General features: G+C 43.6%; 1 long non-coding RNA gene and 1 pseudogene across 1 annotated transcript; both read left to right on the top strand.

Moving 5' to 3' along the window:
- Positions 1-23,359, top strand: part of LOC120639486 — a 56,510-nt pseudogene extending 33,151 nt beyond the window's left edge.
- Positions 11,719-12,230, top strand: LOC120639487. Its single transcript, XR_005661442.1, has 3 exons — positions 11,719-11,743; positions 11,817-11,909; positions 12,051-12,230. It is a non-coding gene; the product is annotated as an uncharacterized LOC120639487 (long non-coding RNA).
- Positions 23,360-27,749: the final 4,390 nt, after the last annotated feature.

The raw sequence follows: 27,749 nt of genomic DNA, 5'->3' as shown, positions 1-27,749 counted from the left end.
TTAGCACGGTAATTATACAAATTTTATTTCTCCAAAACTATAGTAGGACGTTTATTATATCTCATCAGTTGTCTACACAAATCACTTCTCTAGAATATGTCACTTATCTAGGATATTGCCGGTTCGAACTATACATGGCTGTATAGCATGCTATGTTAAGAAACGCACCGTTTAGCTAGACCCAAAGATCTTTGCAGCTGCCAATAATTCTAGTGGCTCAAGCGTGCACTATATCAAGACTGCGGGAGAGGGTGCGCTGAAGGGAGGGGTGCGATGAAAAGAAGGCAGCCCCATGCTTTTATAGCCAGGCGACGCACTAGACGTCAAGGAAAGTTACAGAGATGAACAGACGGGTGAGAAAATGGATACCTATATGCAATAGTGCACATTCATTAAATGTTGTGTCCTCCCTTGAGAACGGTTCTACCAAGCACACCAAATTTCACTGGCTTGGTGGCAGCACCATCAATGCACAAGCTCACATCGCTTTCAAAGTTTGGAGGAAGGTGGCAGCACCATCAATGCACAAGCTCACATCGCTTTCAAAGTTTGGAGGAAGGACGACATCAACTTGCAGACCAGCCTGACGCAGTACATCAACTTGCACTGGATGAGCACTCCCAACCTTCAGAGAAAGGAGAATGAGTTTATCTGAGTCGCACAAATTATATCGAATGGATCAGCTTCACGAGGCTAACGTGGACACGCTCGGAGGCTGCCGAAACGGCGCGGCCTCATACTTCTAATTTGAGTAAGGAATGTTCTCACGCTTTTGTTTTTTAATTCCAATGTGTCTGGGCCTGATGTAGCATATAATATTTAACACCTCCACCCCTGTTTCAGAAAAATCACCTTTCTGGCTTGAAGAGAAAATACCTGAAGCTTCAGTTTGATACTGTACAGCAGCTAATGCGTGTAAGAAATGACCTATTGCATGTTGTTGAGAAGAATGAGGAAAAATTAGATGCTGTGGAGGCATTTGAAACAATTCATGGTGTAAAAAGGTGCCTATAAACTTTTCAATGTCCATCTTATTCTGGTCTAAGACATTTTAATGATTCCTATGCAGAATAACTTATATAGTTCTTTTTCTTAGTTTTATTTGGAATAAAGTTTACTGTCTTGCCCATTTTTGTGTTTATTTGTCAACTTATAGTCTGTTCCTCTTGTGCACCATGATAGGGTAGAAAGGCCACAAGATTACATAAATTACATCATTGATTTACGTGAATATGATGTTCCGTATCATGTTCGTTTTGCTATAGATAATGGTGAGCACTATACCTGCAAATCCTTTATTTTCTCACATGCTGATTTGTCACTGACGCTTTGGTACTCCAAAATCAAAATGTTCGCAGATGTGAGATGTGGACAATGGTATAATGTTAGCGTATCTGGTTCTGATGTTTTACTTCAGAGAACGGAAGACCTGCTTCAGCGTGCAGAAGTGCATGTATGTGCGTTTGATATTGAGACCACAAAGCTGCCCCTGAAGTTTCCAGATGCTGAATACGACACTGTAATGATGATTTCATACATGATTGATGGGCAAGGTTACCTGATATTCAACAGAGAGGTTTTGACTTACAATTCTTTGCCCAACGCTTGTTATCACCTTTTGGTTTATTATATCCATCTATGGCTTAAAAGATTCTTCTCTTTATTTCCTGGGCGTACTGCGCCTTGGGCAGCATTAATCACCTTAAACACCATCCTGATGTTCGTCCATTGTCTCACTTCTTACAGATTAACATATTTTCATTTCTTTTGCAAAAGGAGTTTTTTAAAAAAACATATGATTTGTGTGTTAGAAAATGCTTTAAAAACAGATACCTTGTGTGCTGTTCACTGGATACATACTTCAAGATCAGCATCTTTAAAAATGCAACAATCCAAATCTGTTACAGATAGAACTTGTGCTCATTATGGCATTGGCAGGTGTGGTAACATGCAGGAATTGATGGAAAAAATACACAGCCTAAGCAGATTATATTTATATATCTGACGAAATCATTATTTTAGCTTATTCACTTTTGTTGATTGCATTTGCAAAGATGCAGATGTTTCTCAATCAAGTTTATACAAATCACTATTTTTATTTGCTCCTTGTAGTGTGTTGGGGAAGACATTGAAGATTTGGAGTACACACCTAAACCAGAATTTGAGGGGAATTTTAGAGTTAAGAATGTTCCAACTGAGGTATGGACATCTTTCACTTATTTTGTTCAGCATAATATGAATTGTATGCATCCTAGCTATTTTGCTAACTCCCTTTGTTTTTGATGTTTATAGTTGGATCTGCTTAAAGTATGGTTTGCTCATATGCAAGAGGTTAAACCTGGCATTTATGTCACATACAATAGTGACTTTTTTGACTGGCCATTTTTAGAAAAGAGGGCTGCTCACCATGGGATAAAAATGAATGAGGTGCGATTTCTTTTTGTTTTAATTTGGGCTTGGTTTGGCATTGCGTGGATTATTATAATCTTGTTTTGTGGAATTGCTTTTAGAATTTTTTGTGTTTCGTTAACTGCTTTTCTTCTAAGCTAAGTTGCAACAAAAGATTTTATTGAACTATCCTAAAAATAAATGTAGTGCACAGGTAAGCAGCTGCCTGATCCTTGGTTGTGGTGGCTATGGCTTTTTGTTAGAAAAAGTTATCCTTCTACACTCCCTTGAAGTAGCACGTTTGCCTGCTTATCTCAATGAATGATTTGATCTGCTTAACCTGTTTTTGATGGATTGAACGGTGGTCAGTGATATTGTCGCATAGCTTCTGTGGCACCTAGTTTTGCCATTTTGCAGTACATGTGGATGATATCATCGTCGTCATCATCTTTGTCTTACAGCTCCCTCATCCGTGTGATGATGAGCTGATGGCAAAAGGGGTGGATACAATAACAGTGGCAGTAATGGTGTCAGGCGTGGTGGAAGATGGTAGGATATGTCATGCATAGGTGTTCAGGGACCAAATTGAGTACAACAGATAGTAGCGGAGGTTGAGAGGGGACAGACCACATGTGGAATCATGCCATGATATGGTGCTGGTCATGGTTTTTAAGTCGTCGCCTAGGCGTCGACTTAGCGTCGAGGCGGAAATCGATTCCTGGCGTACCTCATGCGTATGGCGTTCAGAGTCGTCGGCTAGGCGGCTATGGCGTTGATTTTTCCGCAAGGCGAGTGCCGCACGGACAATATTGCGAGCGCGCACGGGTGAAAAGTGGGGCTGCGGGGCTGCGCGGGAAGGGTTGCGCGCGCGGGAATCGGCAGCAGCGGCGGGCGTTGGGAAAAGGGGGCCGCGGGGCCGCGCGGGAGGGTTTCGCGCGCGGGAATCGGCAGCAGCGGCGCGGACGCGCGTACACGTCCCGTCGTGATGTGTCTGGTGAGGTAGCAGATTTAGAAATAGAGGGAAAAGGAGAGGGCGGGTGGCCGGCGGCACCTCGAATCCTCAAGCGGCGACGGGTCGCGGCTGCTCCAATCCAGCGTGCCTGCTCTCCAATCCCATGGCTCCAGCCCCTTCTCCAATCGATCTGCCTCTTCTTCCTCTTCTCCAACCAATCTGGGCGGATTCCCTCCACTCCCTCTCCATCCAAGAGCTCCTGGTTGTTCTTCCGCCTCCCTGCCAGCACCCCCTCCCGCAGCTGCACAGGTTCCTCTTCCTCTCCTCTTCTTTCCCTCTGCTCAGTTGTTTTTGCTTATGCTAGTGCTAGGTTGCTAGCGCGTCTGCTTGTGCTTGGAATTGGTGCTCTTCTCTGCTGATACTTGCGTGAATTTGTAGTGTGTGCCTGTCTGATGCATGTGCTCTGCTCTGCTTTTGCTTATGCATGTGCGTGTACTGCCTTTTGCTTGGCCTGTGTGGGTTGGCTTTTGTTTAATGACTGTGTGCTCCTAGTGTAGTATATGAATCTCTATGTTCTGCTTCTTGTTCTGTTAAGTTAGGAAAAAGTGCCTAATTGTTTATGTTTGTGCTACTCTGTTCTAAATGAGGGTATGTGTATGACGTCGCCTCGCCACGCGCCTTTTTTCGCCTAGGCGTCCGGAAGGGGGTGGGTCGCCATACCTCGCCTTACCGCCTTAAAAACAATGGTGCTGGTTTAATAGGTCTTTTCTGGCCAGATGGTATATACATGCGTGTGCAATGAGAGTAATGGTGATGCGGGTTGCCATGGTGGCCAAACCAGGTTATGCGGTAGCCCAGTGCCACAACCATTTCAAAATCTTGCATCATGGGGTTGGGGTGAATTGATCCGGCTTTAGAAGTTTAGGGGCTTTGACTGAAGAAAGAGTAGTTTGGAGGAATCAAGTAGACAAAGATGATACTTAAAGGAAATAAAATGGGCGTTGCCCATTATCTCGGGCTGTGGCAACTATTTTATAAGATGTCCAAAATATCTTCCAACCAGTTATTGCAAAACAATGTGATGTAAGAAAAAGCAATCTGCAGCTGAAGGAAAAGGAAATAAGACTGGGTACTCTAGTATCGTTCTCTATGATACCATGCACACATTTTCTTTTATCAATTTGTTTGTGGCCTAGAGCAGATTAGAAAAACTTGGAAGCGCCTAAGTCGATAAGTGTTTCATTTCTTGTTCATTTTTTCTTTTTGTTGTTGCAGGAGATTGGTTTCCAATGTGACAATAATCAGGGGGAGTGTCGGGCTAAGTTTTCTTGCCATCTTGACTGTTTTGCTTGGGTGAAGCGAGACAGTTACCTTCCACAAGGACGCCAAGGTCTAAAGGTGACACATCACTTTTTTCTCGAACGTGCAGGAGAACTGAGCATCATTATATTAAGAAGAAAAGGGAGGGGTTTTATCCCCCCCCGCCCAAAAAAAATGTTACAGATGAAAAGGGGCTGTAACCCCACCCCCCACCCCCCTACCCCACTCCCCCAAAAAAATACATCTACACAATACATCTACACTGACTTGTCTTTCGAAGAAAAAACTAGACTAGACCAGGACTGGACCAAAAAACTAACTGTCTCTAATCATTTCTATGCATGTGCTTGGTTTCAGTAATAGGTGTCTTATTGAAATCAATGTTTTTAAATCGGTAAGGCGAGGTGAGGCGACCCACCACCGCCTTATCGCCTAGGCGGGCTAAGGCAGACTAAGGCGACAACTTAAGCAAGGCGAGCCGCCACCGCCTTGTCGCCTAGGTGACGCCTTGAAAACATAGATTGAAATCACAAAATAGTACAAATTTTAGTGATGTAGAGTGTGCAATATTTGAATAAACAATTAATATGCCTAATTTTAACATTTGCTACTCACTAGCACTATAAGGTTACTCATCTGACTTTAACTGATTGCGAGACAGCCCAAATATTTTCTTTTTTTTTTTTGCATTATCTGCATATTATGTTGCTTATGCTAATCTTTTTTGCCTCTTTAACTTTTTTGTTTCTCTTACATTTTCACACCTGCAGGCTGTTACAGAAGCCAAGCTAGGTTACGATCCTCTGGAGGTTAATCCAGAAAATATGGTTTGCTTTGCAATGGAGCAGCCACAGGTAAGTATGTCTGTCTTGATTCTGAAATTACAGTCACAAAGGGAGTTTGTGCAAATATGGCTATGTGACTCTGTTTAGTTGTATTGATTGCACTCGTATCAATTTCAAATATTTTCCTATGTTAATTTTCCATTCCATTGTTTCTTTTTCAGACAATGGCTTCTTATTCCGTATCAGATGCTGTTGCGACATACTACCTATACATGACTTATGTCCATCCTTTCATCTTTTCTCTTGCAACCATAATACCTATGTCACCTGATGAGGTATTGCGGAAAGGAAGTGGGACACTTTGTTAAATGCTGCTAATGGTCCAGGTGTGTTAATGAAACTTTGCTGCCATTCAGTACCATATTTGTTTTCAAGCATTACTTTTCTTCATGCTCAAGTTTTTCATATTTCGTGAGCTTTTGTATCTTTTACTTTAAGTTGGGCCATTAGATGGTTTTATCTTGTACTTTAAGTTGGGCCATTAGATGGTTTTATGTATTACATAAAGCTTTTTTTTGTTAATTAACAGGATGCAAGGTTATGAACACATACTTATTTTCAAACACACACACACGCACGCGCGCGCGATTTTACTATTGTTTGGCTAGGATTTGGACACATGGGAATGTGCACGACTATGAATACTGTAGTTATTTCAGTCTACCTTTGATTATTCTGATGCTTGCTAAAATGAGTTTGTTTTAATGTACAGGCATTCAAGGGTAATGTCATTTGTCCTAACAAGCACCAAGCTGATCTCGAAAAATTCTACAACAACCGTTTATTAGAAAGTGAAACCTATATTGGTGGTCATGTTGAGTGTCTTGAAACTGGTGTATTTAGATCTGATCTTCCCACAAAGTTCCAACTTGAACCATCAGCATATGAGGTAACTCATTATTCATTTTCTGGAGTTGGTTAGGGTATGAATCTGTGCGCACTGATGGGATTTGGCACGGGAAATTTTAGTTGCACCTTCAGTATGTTAACGATCCACATTCTTCTTTCAGCAACTCATTGGAAATCTTGATCGTGATCTGCAATATGCCATTTCTGTAGAAGGAAAATTGGATATTGGTTCTGTCACAAATTATGATGAAGTCAAGGATGCCATAAAGCAAAAGGTATTAGATGCTTCCAGCAAGACAGTTTGATCTTCACTCTTAAGTCCAGCCTATCAAATGTCAAAGTAAAGGAAATATAATACCATAATGGACCAATAAAATGAAAATATCTATCTAAAATGAGGCTAATATATTCCAGCTTCAAATTGTTGTGTTTTGACAATTTGACTAAGACATTTATTTAACCTTGTAACTTGAGTACTTGGCCAACATACAAAGAATAGCTGTTATTTTCTAATTTTGTTATATAAGGATGTCCCTGTTGTAGTTGCATCAGTTGCATTAATCAAATCTTGCATCTTTTAAGAACGAAGCTTGTGTGACCTTTTTTGTTTTGTCAAATTCACAGCTTGTTTCATTGCGAGATCACCCAATACGTGAAGAGCGCCCTCTTATTTATCATCTTGATGTTGCTGCAATGTATCCAAATATCATTTTAACAAATAGACTCCAGGTATTCCCTTGTACTTTAGTATAATATGTCTAATGTTATATTTGTATGCGTTCTGATTCTGTGTAAGTATAACCTAGTTTGTAGAACCAGTAGGTCAATAGATTTTTGTTTTTGAGGTTGCCGAGAGCATATACAAAGGAATGATTACAAAGATGCTCCTATTTACTACGCATAAACTAACATAAAGTGACATTATTATCAAAACAGCTACTGAACATTTAAAGTTCCACCAGACACAGACATTAACCTAAACACATTCATTCCTGTTGTGGTGAGTTCCCTGGTATCCTCTGAGTGATTTATATCAGATGTGGTCATATAAGAAGTTAAAAGGAGCGTGATCTGGTGAGATACATGGCCTAGCTTTCCTCGCCGTAGTTTCTGGCTATTTAGCTGTTTGAAAGGATTGTATGCTTCATGTCCATGGTCCATTGAGTGTTGTTTTACTGAGGCGTCATTCTGGGTTATATAGACAATACAAAGAAGTGAGGGAGTGTTTAAATTGCTGCATTGCCAAAAATTCATCAAGCACTATTAATTTTCACGCACTAACTTCTGTAAAAAAAATCACTCACTAACTTTAGTTGTTAGGTGAATGTAGGCAAAGCACTCATTTCAGGACTCTTAGCTGTTAGAGTATATGAGTCAAGGGTAGTTTAATCTTTTCCTATTGTCTAGGGTTTGGGTGCTCATGTACTATATATATCCCCATTTGGGGCTGGTTAATCCATCCTATATTTCAGCCTCCATTCTTAATCGTAACATGGAATCAGAGCTCCAGGTTGTGTAGATCCGGCGCCGCCACCCTTCGTCATCCCGCTGCGCTGCCCTTGGGAGCTTCATCTTGCTCCTGGGGGCGGCATCTTCCTCCAGCCCCAAACCCATTTCTCTGTTTTTTTTAGTAGTTGAGTCGCAGCAGCAGCTGTCCGCCTGTCGCGGAGAAGTCGCCGTCCATCCTCAACCTCCGGCTGCCGCCGGACCTCGATTCGTCATCCCCGAGCGCAGATCGAGCGCCGCCGGGCCTTGATTTGGCTTTCCCGGCCGCAGATCGAGGGTGCCCAGTCGTCGCCGGCCCTCCCCTGCGGCATAGCAGCAGCAGCACATCTTCCCGCGGAGCCGTCCGTCCGCTCCTCTGCTCCGCATCGTCGTCAGCCCGTCGGGCGGATCCGGCCGTCTTCATCCTCGCGGTCAGCGCAGCCCGTCGCTGCCGCCGTCCACTCGGCCCGTCGCGGCCGTTCTTGCGCGGCCCGTCGCCGTGCACGCGGCCCGTAGCGTCGCAGCCACCCGTCGCGGCCTGTCGTGGCCTCCTCTGCTGCTGCTCGTCGGCCGTCGCGGCCTCCTGCGCTGCCGTCGCGGCCCCCTTCTGGGCCGCCATCGCGGAGCCGTCCGCGCCGCCCGCGCGCGTCCGTCCGGCCGTCCGCTCCGTCCGTGCCGTCCCTGCTCGTCTGCTTTGTCCGCGAGAGGGGGAGCTGCACGTCGCAGCTCGTCTTCCTCTCCCCGTTGCGGCTCGTCCCGGCGTGGATCCGCGGCGCCGCTGTCGCCCGCCCGCCCGTCGCGAATCAGCTCGTTGCGGCCATCTCCTGCCTCCCGTGGCAGCAGCACGTCCTCTGCTGCATCCGCCCGTCGCGGCTGCCCGCCCGTCTCTTGCGTGCTGCATCTTCCTGCTATGACTGAGGAACTTGCTGGCTGTCTCTTGTGTGCTGCTGCTGCCCACCTGGGTCTTCTTCCTTGCCTCCCATTGGGGCTTTTGCAGTGCGGACATGGGGTGTTTGTGCGGCTCTGTGCTGCACGTCTCTGTTTTGCATCACCTTGTATTCTTGTGTTGGCCAATTGCTTCTAGTTCATCTCCATATTTTGTCCTGCTGCTGCCATATCGCTGCTGCTTGCTGCTGCCTGCTAGTATCTGCTATATTAGAGTCTTTTGTCTCATGTCCAGCTAGCATCTCCGTCGTCCCAATTCCAGTGTGTCCACCAATGCTAGTGTCTATCCAAGTCCAATTGCATACATCCAGTTCGTCAATGCCGTGCGAGTCCACAAATTCATTGTCAGATCAGTCGATCTTTTTTTTATGGTTAGCTGAGTCCCATCGATTTAGCTAATCTCGTCATCATCATTGTGGTGCGGCAATGCCCTCTTGGTCCCTTTCAGAGCCGTTTTGCTCCACGTCATGATCAATGGCCGTCTATTTGTCGTCATCACATTCCTGTCTCACCACTTGCTGTCTTGCAGTGGTGCTTTCTATCTTTGGCTGGTTTGACACATCTCACTATTCTTGTCAAGTTCAAAGTCTCCAAAGCAAGATTCATGTTTGAAGAGTCGACGTACTGGTTTGTGAAGACTTGTGGTATTTGCTGAAGTACGGTTGTGAAGGCAATACCCTCTTGTGGAGGAGCATTTTCTACATCGACAAGTTCAAGAGTTGCATGCTTTGGTGACATCTTTGATTTCGGACTTTGGATGTATCAATTTCATGTTTATGTTTGAGTCTAGTGCTTATGTTTAGTCTAGTGCTTAGTATCAACTCTCCAAATGCAACGACATTGCATTCACGTTGCATTTGAGAGGGGGTGTTAGAGTATATGAGTCAAGGGTAGTTTAGTCTTTTCCTATTGTCTAGGGTTTGGGTGCCGGTGCTCATGTACTATATATATCCCCATTTGGGGCTGGTTAATCCATCCTATATTTCAGCCTCCATTCTTAATCGTAACATTAGAATCTAATCTAATCTAATCTAGATATTACACACTGCTGTCAACGACAAGTTGACAAGGTTGCTTCAGCGCAAGGGGTGCCAGGGCCACAAGTGCATGCCTTGCCTAGTTAACCTTGTGCCAAATTTTTTTAATATTGGATAAAACAAACATTTGTGCGCCTTTTACTCAATACCTTCATCTCCAATAATTGTACTGAGTTTTGCACACAAACCAATTTGCCCAAAGCTTAAGCTGTCAGGAAATGCTGAGCATGTGGCCATATTTCAACAGGCAACTCAGTAGATTGCATGTGTAACAGTGCAAGTATTGATGGAAGTTGATAACTGCTATAGGGACAACTAAGGCCTCTTTGAATCAATTAATCTATTCCATGAGGCGATTTAATTTCTTCTATCTTCTAAGTTGTACCATCATATTATGCATTGACATGCTTATGTCAATCAAATGAACTTTTTTCTGCTTCTTGTTTGCAGCCACCATCTATAGTTACAGATGTGGACTGCACAACATGTGATTTCAATCGACCTGGCAAAAATTGCCTCAGAAAGCTTGAATGGGTCTGGCGCGGGGAGACCTACATGGAAAAAAAGAAGTACGTTCTACAAATTTATGTAATCTGAAATTTGATGAATTTTCTGATCTAATGCTATTATTTTTTTCGAACTACGCACAGGAGAGCTGCGTGTCATTTCATTAAGATAGAAAAAAAACAACAACGGAAACAAGGGGAAGAGCCAACACCCCCCAACACAAACCAACGCTAACTCAACCCTCTAACAACAGACAAACAACCAAACAGAAACAGCCACCTAGCATTTACGGGCCCTGCGCACTCCTTAGAAGGAGCTCTTGCAGACCGGAGGCTCCAGCTAAACCCCACATGTACCCCTCAGCGGCCACCTGGGCTGGCACTTTTTGCACCTGAGGTCGGCATCCATCAAAAACACATGTGTTCCTGTGTTTCCACAACTCCCAAGTGACTAGAATTACCAGGGAATTGAAGCCCTTTCTCAGCCCTTTGTCGATAGAAACAGCAGCCTTCTTCCACCAAGAAAAGAAGCGGCTCGAGGGGATAGGAGGTGCAGCATTCAGTCGGAGTTTAGTTAACACTACTGTCCACACCTCCGTGGAAAATACACAAGCGGACAAAATGTGATTAATGGTCTCTCCGGCCTGGTCGCAGAAGGGGCAGGCCGACTGGTGGGGTAGGCCTTGCTTCGCCAATCGATCGGACGTCCAGCACTTGTTGTTAATGGCCAACCAGACAAAGAACCTGCAGTTCGGAGGTGCCCAACTTTTCCAAACCCGCTTCCAAGGGGCAAAACCGATGATCCCAGTAAACATGGAGTTATAGGCCGACTTGCAGTTGTATGAGCCGGAGGAGGAGAGCTTCCAGCGATGTTGGTCCGGAATGTCGGGTTGAAGCATTATTCCATCGACCAAATCCCAGACAAGCAGGTATTCCGTAATAACCTGTACAGTTAACGCTCCTTGGATATCTTCCACCCATCTCCTGTTAGAGAGTTCCTGACTCACTGTACGCGTCTTTGCAATCTTTGCAGGGATCACACTGACAAGATTAGGAGCCCATTCAGCTAGGGTCTTGCCTTGTAGCCACCGGTCAATCCAAAATCTAGTGGAGGTCCCATCCCCCACAAAAGTGTCGACTGCAGCCTGAAATAGAGCGTGAGCTTTCCAGGGGACCTGGACTGGGAGCCCAGCCCACGGTCTAGACGAGTCTGTTTTCTGTAACCAGAGCCACCGCAAGCACAGCGCCCACCCAATGTCTATTATGTTTTGTAGTGACTATTATCACATAAAGAGGCAAATTGAGTCAGAGCTGATTCAATCTGGTGGTATCGCATCTTCAAAGCCTTTTCTTGACCTCTCAAAACCTGAACATTTACTTAAACTAAAGGATCGTTTAAAGAAATACTGCCAAAAGGTACTGTTTTTAAACTCATGGATAAATTCTCTTTTGGTGAGCCTTAGGTGAATTTCCTTATGTCATAATGCAGGCACACAAAAGAGTAGTTGATAAACCAATTACAGAAGTTAGAGAAGCTGGAATATGCATGCGTGAAAATTCATTCTATGTAGACAGTACGAAGGTCAGTCCAATGCTTACTATATTCACATTCCTTTTTAATTTTGATAGCATAGAGATAACATTGGTTTTCAGTGATGGACTATGGATAAAAGCCCCTACCCCTCCCACTATAACACCTGGGTTTTATGGTCGGGTTGGCTAGGTGGGGAGCTCTAACACAGTACCAGAGCCAAGGTCCCAGGTTCGAACCCCCCTGGCCACGCATTTCCGCTGCACGATTTCCCCTGCGCCTCTTTCGTGTGCTGAGACCTGCTGCGGGCTACGCCGGGCACTAGAACCTGCTGCAGGCTACGCCGGGCTCGCACGCCGTAGGGGGAATGATGGACTATGGATAAAAGCTCCCACCCCTCCCACTATAACACCTGGGTTTTATGGTCGAGTTGGCTAGGTGGGGAGCTCTAACATTCAGTCTGTCTACATTCTAGGTTTTCATGTAGCAAACTGCAGTTCTCTCTCTCCCTGACTATGCATAGCATTTTCTATTTTGCTACTGATGATTTAGATGGCATGCTCTAAAATATTCCTTAATTTGATAATTCCAGCTTTCGTGATAAAAGATATGAATACAAAGGTCTTAACAAAACATGGAAAGGAAAATTGGCAGAAGCTAAATCCAGTGGAAATTCTATGAAAATTCAGGAAGCGCAGGTTCAATTATGCACTATACATCATAAGACCTTGTTTATGTTTCAGGCATCTTATCTGTTTTCCTTCTCCCACTTGTCTTTTGCAGGACATGGTTGTTCTATATGATTCTTTGCAACTTGCTCACAAGTCCATATTGAATTCTTTTTATGGATATGTCATGCGCAAGTACGTAAAATTTAATTACAACATGGTTTTCATTTGTCTTCTTGTAGTATATTAGCTATGTAATAATGATGTATCTGTTGTGATTTAGGGGAGCAAGATGGTACTCTATGGAAATGGCTGGGGTAGTTACATATACTGGTGCGAAGATTATCCAAAATGCTCGGATACTTGTAGAAAAAATTGGAAGGCCATTGGAACTGGATACAGAAGGCATTTGGTGTGTTTTGCCTGGTTCTTGTCCAGAGAACTTTACTTTTAAGACAAAGTGAGTAAAGTAGAGCAATCAAAATTGATTTTAAATCAAGCTGTTTTATCATAATATTATGAAACTTTTATATAGCTTCTGTAGCTAATTCAAGACTGTATAGTATGTCCCAGATATTTCTATGATTGCGGATTGCCTAAGTTGAGTGTAGTGCTTTCTTGATTGCCTTTTCATCCTTGTGGTTTCTAACCTTTGACCATGCGCTGCTTCTTTTGTAATTTGATCAGTGAGTTGAGGCATTAGGTTATCAGGAAGCGATTTAAGCATAACATCAGCATAATTCCAGAAGAAGAATTTGTTGCATCTTAAAACTGAACAATTATTATGACCTCTTTCCCAAAGTAGTTGCCTTTGTTTACTGTGCAGATTTTCTCCAAGGCACAACTTTGACTACTCGTTATCAATTTAACACTTATTGGTGATATTTCAGGGTTGGGAAGAAGCTAACAATATCTTATCCCTGTGTCATGCTTAATGTTGATGTTGCGAGAAATAACACTAATGATCAATATCAAGTAAGAAATACATGTCTTGTTCTTCTGCAAGTTCTGTATTCTTCTCATCAACTATCATAATGTCATTAATTAGTTGGTTTCTTTGTTCTACTAGACACTGAAAGACCCAGTAAATAAGCTATATACAACACACGGTGAGTGTTCCATTGAATTTGAGGTCGATGGACCTTACAAGGTGAGTATTTTGATGTTATTACTGTTTCCCTTTTTTCTTCATGAAGTTACACATTCTCTTTTACATAAATGTTAAGTTTTCTACGGTTTAAAAAATATTAATGACTGAAGAGTTAATGATATTTACATATAAAGAAGAGGAAAATAAGTTTTTTTTTCAAAAGAAGTATAGAAAATCAGGAATTTTGTGGTCTTTAGAGGTAAGGAAATCACCATTTGTTTAACGGCGCTATCGACTTCACCACGCATTACAATTATTATTTTTTATAAAATATTTATAAACAAGTAACAGAGTTAATTGAACAAACTACAAATAACATGATCAATTCAACAAACTCCTAATTACACATAGCGGTATAATTTCTGTCATAGTTGAATTTGATTTAAAAAAATACCAGACCACATTAGATTTTCGGACACGTTAAATGAGCTAATGGTCTGATGGCCAGCACCAGACCAGATGTGACGTTGCAACATTGCAGATGGATTCCTCGTTTCCAGTCTGATTCTGGCAGGCTGATGGCGTGCGGCTCAATGGTGAAGGACAGCCAACCTGATGCGCCATGGAAGGTTGAAAAGTCTCCCAACTACGCACCATGGTGCATGCGTGTTCTTGCTCCGACGTGGCAGGGTAAAGTACGCCACTGTTGATACTAGCTGAACCAGATGTGCTCCGGTCAGGGCTAGAATTTTTGTTCGTATCCCCGTCTCTTCTCTTTTTCTTTTGGCCAGTCTGAACCAGATGATGCATTCCCGCTCCTCTCACTTTCACTCCCGCTCCTCTCACTTTCACTCCCGCTCCCCTCGCTCTCACCTCCCCTCGCTCTCACTCCCGCTCCTACGTTCTCACTCTTCTACTCCTGTAGCCTCTCTCACTCTTTTACTCCTCTCCCTATTCACTTCTCTCGTTCTCACTTTTGTAGACTGAATAGCATTGCCCTCCCTCTTTCTTATTCTCATAACTCTAGTTATAGAACACCAAACTAGGAAAGCGCAGGTGAGTTCAGTTAAATATTATTCTTACCTTCCACTCTTATTTTTCTTAGGCAAAATCTAAATTTTTAATGGTGTTAGCGTCTTTCTTTATGTACATCTATAATTTGCATATAATCAATTGGGTCGGATTACGTTTTGTAGGCCACACCACGCAGTCATGTCTGGAGGTCACGCTGTAGCGAAGCTTTATTTCAACTGCGGTCAATGTGGAGCAGCCCTATCTGATGGGGCTTTTTCAGTTACGATTTTTTTTACTTCACCAATCAATTTTCTCTTAGCATTCTAGTTCTGTCTTTCTATTGACATCGTTTTTTTTTCATTTTTATTTTTTATCAGTGCGACAAAACATTTTCTGTGGAAGAAAGCTGTCAACGTCTACTTTGTTGTACATGCGCATAATATCACGAGAATCACTTCAAACAAGATGTTTATCGAGCACGTAATCTCGATAATATCATTTCAACTGGTACGTTTGTTTGCACTTTTGAGGAATGTGCCCAAGATATACCTGCACCACAGTATAGTGATCATCAGAGGATGTGACCGTACAAAAGACTTGCATGTCTAATATGTAATCAAGGATTCGCCTCGATATCACTGAGGTCACATCTTCTGAGACAACATCAGTTCAACCATTACTAGCTTAATTATGGTTATCTCAATACTGGTCTTAACATCTCTAATGATAGAATGTGTGTTTTTAGCGGTAGAGAGGAAGACTTTGTGTTCTTCATTGCAGGCACAACCTTTTATTTTGTCTGGCTTGGTGCATCAGCTGCTGCTTCGTCTCAATCGTCTACTTTTTCATCAGCGCCTGCAAATATCCGATTGATGGCGTCTCTGGTCGCAGCTCAGATCCTGCAGGATTGTGGGTTGTACATAGATTCACCGCTACCGAGGTGTACTGATGTTGTTCGTCTCATTAGCTTCAGACATATTACCGCAGAAAATAATTTTAAGATTTATGTATTGATAGATTAGTTATTTATGTGTTGTCTTTATTTATCTATCGGATAAATTTAAATTGGTGGTTTTTTTATCTGTCGGATGAACTTAAATTTAAATTTAAGTTTCTGCGGTGATTTGTAATACAGAAAAATCTTAAAATTATTTTCTTCGGTGATATGTCTGAAGCTAATGAGACGAACAACATCAGTACACCTCGGTAGCGGTGGATCTGTGTACTTTTAAATTTAAGTTCATCCGACAGATAAACAAACTACCAATTTAAATTAATCCGATAGATAAATAAAGATAACACAAACAACTAATCTATCAGTACAGAAATCTTAAAATTTTCTGCGGTGATATGTCTGAAGCTAATGAGACGAACAACATCAGTACACCTCGGTAGCGGTGGATCTGTGTACAACCCACAATCCTGTAGGGTCTGAGCTGTGACCAGAGACGCCATCAGTCGGATATTTGCAGGCGCTGATGAAGAAGCAGACGCTTGAGACGAAGCAGCAGCTGATGCACCAAGCCAGACAAAATAAAGGGTTGCGCCTGCAATGAAGAAAATAAAGTCTTCCTCTGTACCGCTAAAAACACACCTTTTATCATTGGAGATGTTTAGGGCAGTGTTGAGATAACCATAATTAAGCTGGTAATGGTTAAACTGATATTGTCTTAGAAGATGTGACTTCAGTGACATCGAGTCGAATCTTTGATTACATATTGGACACGCAAGTCTTTTGTACGGGCATATCCTCTGATGATCATTATACTGTGGTGCAGGTATATCTTGGGCACATCCCTTAAAAGTGCAAACAAACGTACCAGTTGAAATAATATTATCGAGATTACATGCTCGATAAATATCATGTTTGAAGTGATTCTCGTAAAATTGTGCGCATGTACAACAAAGTAAACGTTGACAGCTTTTTTCCATAGAAAATATTTTGTCACACTGATAAAAAATAAAAATGAAAAAGAAAATGATGTCAATAGAAAGACAGAACTATAATGCTAAGAGAAAAATGATTGGCGAAGTAAAAAGAAATTATAACCGAAAAAGCCCCATCAGATATGGTTGCTCCACATTGACCGCAGTTGAAATAAAGTTTCGCTACAGCGTGACCTCCAGACATGACTGTGTGGTGTGGCCTACAAAACGTGATCCGACCCAATTAATTATATGCAAATTATAGATGTATATGAAGAAAGATGCTAATACCATTAAAAATTTAGATTTTACTTAAGAAAAATAAGAGTGGAAGGTAAGAAGAATATTTAATTGAACTCACCTGCGCTTTCCTAGTTTGGTGTTCTATAACTAGAGCAATGAGAATAAGCAAGAGGGAGAGCAATGCTATTTGGTCTACAAAAATGAGAGCGAGAGGAGTGAATAGGGAGAGGAGTAAAAGAGAGAGAGCTTACAAGAGTAGAAGAGTGAGCGTGAGAGTGGGAGTGAGAGCGGGGGGAGGTGAGAGCGAGGGGAGCGGGAGTGAGAGCGAGAGGAGCGGGTGAGTTATAATGCAGCATCTGGTTCAGATCGCGCAAAAGAAAAAGAGAAGAGACGGGGATACGAACAAAAATTCTGGCCCTGACCGGAGCACATCTGGTTCAGCTAGTATCAATAGTGGCGTACTTTACCCTGCCACGTGGGAGCAGGAACACGCATGCACCATGGCACGTGGTTGGAAGACATTTCAGCCTTCCGTGGCGTGTCAGGTTGGCTATCCTACACCATTGAGCTGCACGCCATTAGCCTGCCAAAATCAGACAGGAGACGGGGAATCCATTTGCAATGTCCCATCTGGTCTGGTGCTGGCCATCAGACCATTGGTTCATTTAACGTGTCCGAAAGTCTAATGTGGTTTGGTATTTTTTTAAATCAAATTCAACCGTGCGACAGAAATTATACCGCTATGTGTAATTAGGAATTTGTTGAATTAATCATGTTACTTGTAGTTTGTTCAATTAACTCTGTTACTTGTTTATAAATATTTTATAAGAAATAATAATGGTAATACGTGGTGAAGTCGATAGCGCCGTTAAACAAATGGTGATTTCCTTACCCTTGAAGACCACAAAATTCCTAATTTTCTACCTCTTTTGGAATTAAATATAACTAAGGAAAAAAACTATTTTCCTCTTCTTTATATGTAAATATCATTAACTCTTTAGTCATAAATATTTTTTAAACTGTAGCAAATTTAACATTTATGTAAAAGAGAATGTGTAACTTCATGAAGGAAGAAGGAAAACAGTAATAACATCAAAATACTCATCTTATAAGGTCCATCGACCTCAAATTCAATGGAACACTCACTGTGTGTTGTATATAGCTTATTTAGGTGTTCTTCAATGGTTCCCCGAAAACGACCCCCCATCCCATGTGAAGGCTACAGTAGTCCCCGTAAACGCTCCAACGGCGCCCCCCATTTCGTCCCCCTACGTCTGGTGAGCGCGTTCATCTCCCCATATGTGGGTGGAGCTCGGCGTCCCTGGACGCGCCCGTCGTTGCAGGCGGGGGCTTTCGCGCGCTAGGAGCGAAACCGGGGGCGAGGGAGGCGGGAAAGCAGGCCGTTTGGTGGCCCCGCGGGTGCCCGGATCGACGAAGCTGGAGCCGGGGAGCGAGGTGGGTGAGGAGGCGGTGGTAGATCTTGTTGGCGGGGGCGGGGGCGGCGGGCGTTCCGGTGAGGTTGTGGGCGTGGGTGGTCGGCAGCGCGGTGGTAGATCCAGGAGCGCGCCCAACGCGTGTTGCCGGCGAGGCGTCTAGTACTTGTAGCCATCGCCAACAGATCTCGTCGTGGCGGCGGCGACGATGGGAGGCGGAGCTCTGCACGGATCTGTCCATGCCCTCAACCCAGCCTCGCGTCGTGAAGCAAGGCGGCGCGATGGGAGACGACCGCTTCTCTTCATGGGCGGGAACATCGGGGAGGATGCGGCAACTCTGGTAGAATCTTGCACCCAACAAGGACCACTGGTGGCAGAGGCCTCGTGAGTCGGACCCAGGAAGCGGGGGGTCCTAGTGAGAATCTCGCAGCTCTGGGAGTACCGTGGCTGCCCTTCGAGTTCCAGCAGCACGCAACTTCATCGATGCCGTCAACTGCCTCAGCCACGCGCTCAAGATTAGGTTAGGATTTTCTTCCCCCATATTCCCCATCCCTCATCCGACCTAGTTGTCTAAAGCGACCTCGTGTGTTGGTCGATTGTTTGAGTAATTGATGGTTAGTGTGGTGTATTTTTTCTCGGGATCTATGGGTTTTTCCATGAACACTTTTGTAATTCGTATATGTAGGAAAGTAGGATTGGTATAATGGATGGATTGTTATTAGCTTGAGACCTCGGCAGGTATATATAAGAGTACAAGACTTGGGGTGCAAGGCAACCCCACCGGATATGTATGGCAGTCCGGATACAATATCTAAACTACCAAATATACTCTAACATCACCCTGCAGTCATAGCGGGAGCACTGCAGACGGTGAGACTGGAGGAGAAGCCGAAGGTAGGAACCGACGGACTGACATCCCCCCGCAGTTGTAGCGTCGGCGCAATGCGGATGCTGCGACTAGAGAGAACAGGCGAGAAACTCATGCGGATGGTAGCCCTTTGTGCTGATGTCGAGATAGCCGAGCTGAAGGAGCCATGGTCGAAGATGCCGTGCGTAGAGTAGCTGTGGTCGACGTAGAGCTGTTGAGATTGCCGAAGACGAGGAAGCCGCACATGAAGCCGCGGGCGCACGAGGAGGCGCCATGGTGGTGGCGTAATGGAGAAGACGCCGGAGACGAAGATGGCGACGCGTCGAGGCAGTCGTAGAGGGAGCGATGCCAAAGTCGATGCAGTCAGGCCATCGGGCGACACATGCCGGAGTTTGCCAGGCTCGGGAACGCATCGGGGACGATGGGCACGCACCGGTGTTGCCAATACCGGACGTGCAAGGGAGGATGCACAACCAGACGCCGTCGCCGATGGACCAGCAGAGAAGGCCTCCATGGCGGTCGCAGGCGCAGAAGAAGGCGAGGTAGAAGACGCCAACGCCTGCTGTTGCTGGAGTAGACGAAGTAGTCGAGGACGAGATGGCGACGCTGGCGACGTGGTTGTGCTAGACGAAGCGATGAGGGGAATCCAAACTTTCTAGCACAAGGCCGAGTGATCCTGATGACGCGGCGGCGGTGCTCGAGGGAGACGGCGAAGAACTCGTACAGTTTGACGAAGACCATGCACGAAAGACGTGCACCGATAGAGTCGACAACACGTAGATGCAACGGCGAGGACGACGATAGGCGGCGACGCTGCTGCCCGAGGAGGCGTCGCAACGGAAGCCCTCTTGCTTGGCGAAGCATCGCGCGATAGACGACAAACGTCTCAGGAGGGTGGTTCGCGCGATCGGTTGATCAGGCCGACGGCATGCGAGGCGAAAACAACGATGGTGAAGGCGATGTCGAAGGTGGAGCCTCCCGATCGGTGGTGGCGAAGACGAGCCGACGTAGGTCGACGTGCAGATGAAGGGGCGCGGCACAGGCTGGCGTTCCGGTTACGCCGCAGGCCACGCCGGCAACACAGTCGAAGGAGATGAGGAAGTCGGTGTTGTCGAAGCCGATGTCGATGATGCGCGAGTCGACGGCGGTGGGCGATGGGGACGCAAACCCGATCACAGATCGGGAAAAAGAAAAACAACAGCAGCAACCGATCAGGAAGGCGACAGGGCGATGGTCCGTGGGCGGACGACGGGGTGGCGCGGATCAGGCGAAGCGACGGTGGAGCGACGCGGATAGGACGGAGCGACGGCCACCGGCGAAGAGGACCCGTCCAGACCTCCTCCACCACGACTAAGGGTGCGGCCACCACCACGGTGGCGCGCTGCATCGGCGGCGAGGAGTGCAGCCGCCACCACGACGACTGCGCGGAAGGGAGTGCCCAGCCGGCGGCGTGAAGGAGGGGTGCGACCGGCGGCACAACGATGAGGTTTCGATCTGCTAGAGCTTGACGACACGACGACAGGCGGCGGGATCAGATGGATCCACCGCAAACTTGAGGACGATGACGAACACAGCGGTCAGAGGGACCGGCTGCACATCTAAGAGGGCGCTGCCCCCGGCGGAGATGGATCTCCCCGGGGGCGCGCGGCGGTGGCGACGGCGGCGGAAGCTAGGTCTAGGATTATGAACCCTAGTCTCGTGATACCATGTAGGAAAGTAGGATTGGTATAATGGATGGATTGTTATTAGCTTGAGACCTCGGCTGGTATATATAAGAGTACAAGACTTGGGGTGCAAGGCAACCCCACCGAATATGTATGGCAGTCCGGATACAATATCTAAACTACCAAATATACTCTAACAGTATCTGGTCCCCAAGGGTTTCATTGTTCTACAGGAAATTGCTTAGCAGGAGTGTTTTCTCATTTCCTTTTGCGATGAGAGAGATTGAGGGAGGTTGTCGTAGTCAGGGATTAGTGAATTTGGCTATCGAGCTATGCGCCATGTGTGCGTGGGTGGGTGTTTTTTGTGAGATCACGAGTCTTGTGTTAGTTAGCAGCAATGGAGTAAATTGTTTTCACCATAGATTACGGCCAAATTAATCTTGACACAAGCTTGTTAACACAATTTATTGTTCATTTTGATGGAATTATGCCTTGACTCTAGTTTATTTTTTTACCGCGTGCAGGTGTTGTAAAGATAGCAGCATTCCTACTAGATCTAAAAGCAAGTTCTTTAGAACTATTGTTCATAGAGAAATAGGAGCTTTCCTACTTGATCCCATACGTTGCTCCTTTCATAGACATGCTCCTCCATTTTCCTATATGAAGGGATAATAGGCTCTCTAGCTAACGAATCATGAGTGCATGGATTAATTTAATTCAAATCGTCCTACCTTTATTTTAAGCGTGAGCTTCCTGATTTGTACACAAAACTAATGTATGGTTGTTAAACTATACAACATTATTTTCTTTTTCTATACAAATCATATAGCCAGCCTACTCGTCCCTTTTTTATCCATGGCACACCCCCTGTAAAACTGCAGCTAATAGTGCACATTGGCATTAGCCCTTTTTAGGGTATTTTTAGCAGTCATGTCACATTCTTGTGCAGTAAAGAAGTAGTTTAACAATGTTGAATAGGTATTTGAGTAGTATTGATGTAGTAATTTAATAATATTTGGTAAGCAATTTCAATATGGTCAGCCCAAACATTTAAATAATAATCTAGCTATTTTTATTTTTTCTGCTGATCTGAGTTTTTGTTGACTCAAACGAAGCAGTTATATTATTTATAGATGCTTTAATATTATTTTTAGTTAGGAAATGTACAATTCTTCTGTTTATTTTAGCTGGCACAGTATTGTTCCCATGTTTGCTGTATTGTTTAGGTTAACATGTTTGCTGTATTGTTTAGGGTTAACGTAACCTTCCATTTTTTTATCTGATATGAGTTCAACCCACTTGGAAATTGATTTGATTCATATTTGTGTATGTTCAGTTATTGTTCAGAGGGACTAATTGTATGGACTTTACTTTAGCTAAGGGTAAGAACCCCACCTCTTTTCTATGTTTTTTCTATATGTTGCCATGGTGAGCGCATATTTCACCTTGTAGGCAACGTATGCTAAATCAACCGGCAATTATTGATTTTAGTTTTGCATTTTTTTTTGTCTAACTTAAGCATTTCCAGTGTTAAGCTCTGGAGAATGACTGTATGATACAATTTCATTAAAACATACTTAATTAACATTGTGTCACAACTATAAAGTGTAGGCACTATACGAGTTTCATTGTCTCTGAATTCTGATATGAAATAATGGCTATAGCAGCATTGCTGCAATTATTCTAAGTGTGTAGCTACCTGTGAAGAAGCATGAAGCAAAAATAGAGATATTATTAAGTAATATCGTTACCATTTCTTTTCCATATTGCCCCCTATTTCTAAGTAATATCGTTACCATCTCTGAATGGTCAAATGCTCAGAATGCCTTTAGTGCCACATTTTCACTGCTATTGTGTGATTTGTTATTAGGTAACTTAGATAGGTATAAGAATATCTCCACCAGGCTTAAGCTTGGACCATTTGAGGAGGATGGATTAGTACGAACAGCCTCCACAGAGCGTCAACGTCAACAAGTTCTGATGAGCCAGAATCTCCTGGATCTGGCAAACCATGTATGCTCTTTTGCTCTGGACTTTCTACTGGAATTTGTGATTGAAAATTCCCACTTGAAAATTCCCACACCGACCAGGAATTGATATGATAATCCATGCTTACGTAACTTTCATAGCTTCAACCTACATGTCAAAATTACATAGCAATTAACAGATGCCATGTTAAGATATGCCCATATACCCTGCTGGCTCTGATCAATTTAATCTATTGTTAGGCAGGGCATCGAACTGGACATGGACATCCCGTTCCTCTGGGTCGCCAACAACTTGAGGAACCCTGAATACTACCTCCATATCTGTGTATACGTCGCTACCAGAAAACAATAGCTCAAAAAAAGTAGATGAAAAATGCTAGATACTGCACGTAGGAGTCTGTTCCAGAAATCGTTGGCTTTGTTCTTTGCATTTGTCAGACGTTCCACTGTTATTCTTTGTACAGACGCTGAACTCGTAACCATTTTAGTGTTGATGCACGGTGATGCAAGGATGGAATTGGATGTAGTGTTCGTTTTTCAGCCGACAAACATAATGCCTCTGTTGTCCATACGTTGGGTTTATGGTATTGTATCTTAACCATCTCAATATTGCTCTCTTTCATTTATTTTTATCTTGTTTGATATGATATACCGTGGTATAATGTTGCTGTGAGCAGCGTTGGTTGATATCTATCATGTCTGTAACTGAAAATTTCATTTAAAATTTTGTTGAATCTCTGTATCTGAAAATTTTGTTGAATCATTTCTATGGAACTTTGTTGAATCTCTTGTATCTGAAAATTTTGTTTTTTGCTACAATTCTGGAATGAGGTATGACATGGGTAACTGGGAATGTTAATACTCTTTCATACTTAGCTTTTCTCATTGAGCATTTCTTATCGTGCGCATACCGTTCACATATCGTCCACTGAGTTATATAACAAAATTTAAACTTGCATAACGATTTTTAAAAAATTTATTAGTTCGGCCAAACCATACATTCGTCCACCGATTCTGGACGAATCGCAAATGCACTGTTCATCATACAAATACGGTTTGCGTACAGTTCAAATATGTTCCGTTGGAATTTGAGTGAAAATAAATAAAAATGGATGGTAGTTAGTATAGGGGGAGTGGATAGGGGGAATAGTTGGAGAGGAGGATTTATAGGGGAGGAATCTTTTAGGGGGAGATAGTAAAGAGTTGGATGGGGGGAATGGTTGGAGATAGCCTAAGGTCACATCAGTTTTAGTAGGCTGGATTTGAGAGGGTAGTCCATCAATAGAGTTTAGGTTGTCCATTCCAATCCATTCCCAGCAAGCCGGCAACTATCTCCCCTCCTTCCTGCCGAACCTTTTCTCCTATCATAAGCGCCAGTGGCATGGCACAAATGTACGGCTCTCCCTATATATATCTAGTCGATTTCTAGCCGATCTTAAGTCTACGTAAGCGCGGTTAGTGTACCTGCAGAAGATTGACAGCATATATATATTCATTGAACCTTTCATGCTAGCACTCATGAAAGCGTCCCCATACATTACCGCTCACTATAGAAGCGGCATCCATGCGTTCAACACTGCATGGACAGTGCTCATACGCTAATCGTATTCACGGTAACTTTACTCCCAATATAACAAACTAATAGTTGGTACATTGGCAGCACCTCAAGTAAGCCACTGCTTGAGGACAGCGTTCGGTTCGCATCACCGACGGGAAGGTCAAACTCCCTCAGTTGACTGAGCATACTTTTACTCCCAGTATAACCAATTGATGGTGGTTATACTGGTAGCACCTCAAGTAAGCCACTGCTTGAGAACAGTGTTCGGTTCGCATCACCGCTGAGAAGGTCAAACTCTCTTAGTTGACTGAGGATCCTTACCGTCTTACCTTGGCGTAGGTGTGTCGTTACAGAAATCTAAAGTACTGAATGAATATGGTGGAAGTCAGTTAATAATAACCATACTTAAATAGCCACCTATTATGTACTACCCATAATTACTACTCACCCTAGGGCTTTACGATCTAGCACATTCCTTAACGCACCAACCTACTTCGGAAAAGCTTTGTGTGGTGAAATCCCTTAGGAAAGGGTTGTCGTCTACTCTGGTGTATGCTTTATAGCTCTGGTACCAACTGTGGCAGAACCGCCCGATTTGACCAGGCAGTCCAGTCGGGTAAACTCCCGATAAAACCACGTAATTCAGGACCGAATAAAGCAACATAAAAATCACATGAAGGCGAGTCCAGAGAGTACACCATTTTCACAAGGATGAGTGCATGACAGATTCTCCAAGTTCAAATATTACAGATCAGGTTCAAATTTAAAGTAGTTTCAGAGTATTGTACAGCAGAAAAGTAAACAACTACGACTAACGACGATACAATTGTCATGATGAAGCCTGCATATGACATCACTCGGTATCTTCTTCATCGGCCGGAGATGGGTTCCACTCCACGGTCCATCCGGGCGGTAGCTTGCACGGCCAAGTCACACCCGCAATCTGCTCACTAAATATATCCCCTGGAAACACAAATTGATCCACAAGCAAGGCTAAGTATACTAATACTCAGCAAGGCTTCCCCGACTAAGAGTATATTTAGCCCTCTTAACTAGACATGCAAGGCTTTTGGCGAGTGGGGTTGGTTTTGCCGAAAAGCGACTAATAGTGAAACCCTACTTTCAACTTTTAGCTTTCAGACTCAAGTATAGCTTAACCAGTCTAGATGAGCACCTATCTAAGCATTCATGGTGATACAAATAATTATTTCCATCATCCAACATTTTCATCATCATCATCTTCCACTTCTTACTCTATGTGACAGAAGTGTTCAGCAGTCCCATTAGCCGCGAGAAGCGGACGATTCGAATCGAGTTTCTTAACCTTGCAAGGCAAACCTAGCGCACACATCACGTGGTTACTCCCAGAGTCACACGTGCAATATTTTCCCATTCTTTCCGGGTCGTGGATCGGGGCCACCATCCGCGACTACATAGTACGAAGACTCTGCACCCGCATGTGCGCGCATGTGAACCCAGTTCAGAGATGGTGGTAGCGTGTCCACTTGCCAGGCGGATCAAGTACTTAAGCTTACCGATTACCATATTTCTCGGTATGTGGCTAGTACGTTCAAACGCTTAACAACCACTATCACACACTGCGGCCTTAACCATTTTCTCTATACCGACGGGGCATCTACAAATAACATCGCCCCGCCCGCAGACCTTATGATTGCAATATGTAGTAGGCATACAACTCCTATAAGCTCGCGAGTGACAGGAAATCACTTGACTTCTACCGGAATATTAGCATAGCAACTAGCGGCTGACACGTACTAGATTCACCTCATCGGTACCTAGAATTATGCAACTAGGGTTCCAAACAAAACCTATAACATAAATGCACAAGAAAGATATATATATAAAACGGTAATCTGCATAAAGTTAAAATTAGTAGGTGATGCTCCGGGTTCGGGAGCGAAAACTTCTGGACGTTGGCCCGGATCTTCGGTAGCCTCGGTCCACGCAACGTGAGCGTCATGGTTCTCCTCTTCGCTGGCCGGCACTAGCTCGTAGTTGCCGTCAGCGAGTGTCGTCGAGTCTACATGAATGCAGAAGAATGTGTTATTTCGTTGTCTTAGCATTTATCCCTTCCCTATCGTGTTACCAAGCGTACCCTTAGTTGAGAGTGAGTTACCTCATTTCTTTTTCTTACTGGGCAATCATTTATAGGGTATAATTAAATCTGATTTAACTCACAAAAATGAGCTGGGTTGGTTTTCTTTAACTCTTTAATTAATTATAGAGGTTATTATTGACTTTAATTGTATTAATTTGGTTAAATGTGCAACTTGACTTCTACATCTTTTCTGGTCATGAAAACTTAATACAAGGTGCCCTACTTAAACATGGATTTACTGTAAAAATTTCAACCCATTTGGTGCAGTATACTAATTATGAAAAATAAAATAAATTGTAGCCTATTAAACCAAACTAAAATCATACTGAGAGTTTGACTTAAGTACTGTCCTCGAAACTTTTATTGGATGTGTGAAAATATGTACCCAGACTACAGTAAAAATTTCAGCATTAAAAGATTTTCCTATTGGGCATGAAAAATTACACAATTCCTTTAAGCATATGGCAAAACTAAAATCTACAAGTAGTTCTGGTCAGTTGCAGGGGTCCGAACTTTTCTAACAGGTTTCTAACACTAACTAGAGGTCACAGGAATTAATTTGGATTTTTTCTAAGATCCCTAACAATATATTTTGATTTTGTGTGTTTGTCCAAGCTATAAATAGGTTGGACCTGATTTGCTTAAGAAAAAATTACCAAACTTTTTCTGTAGCGTACATGCATCAAAGTAGACGTTCAGTAAAAATTTCAAGTACATAAGCGCAGTATTAACAGAGATATAAATAGATCCATTAAACTAGGCATAAAATAAGAGTTAAATAAAACCTATAGGTAGGTAGTAATTCTGGGCCTCAAACTTTTACAGAGTGCTCATATTTAGATGTGTAAACTACTGCCCAATTATGGAGGCCGGCCAAAGGACAGTACTAGAGATCTAATTAAACACCCATTTAACTTGTATTTAATCTAGAGCAAGATACAGTGATCAAATAAAAAACTTTATGTAACAAAAGTTATAGATCTACACTCTAGGAACTCAAAACATTTAGATTTGCATTTTTCTGATTTTTCTATGATTTTATATCGAATATTCAATTTCACTATTTTAAAACAAAACTTAAAGAAAACTTTACGAAGGGCCCCCTAGAATCTTGCAGAGGACCCCCTGGACAGATTAAAAGGCCCGCAATCGGGTCCTTCGCCGTGGACAGAATAGGGCGGCGGCGCTCCGGCCGATTCCCGGCGAGGGAAGGCTCGCCGGCGGCGGGGTCTAGCCTATCGGCATCAGGTCCTCGAGAGCTACCTTGTGGTGGTCGGGGCTTGAGCTAGGGTGGGCTGTAGCGGCGGGTCGACGGCAGAC

The sequence above is a fragment of the Panicum virgatum genome, chromosome 7K (genome assembly GCF_016808335.1).
Source record: "Panicum virgatum strain AP13 chromosome 7K, P.virgatum_v5, whole genome shotgun sequence".
Lineage (NCBI taxonomy): Eukaryota > Viridiplantae > Streptophyta > Magnoliopsida > Poales > Poaceae > Panicum > Panicum virgatum.
The sequence above is the reverse complement of the archived record's forward strand: the minus strand, read 5'-3'. Positions and strand labels throughout refer to the sequence as shown.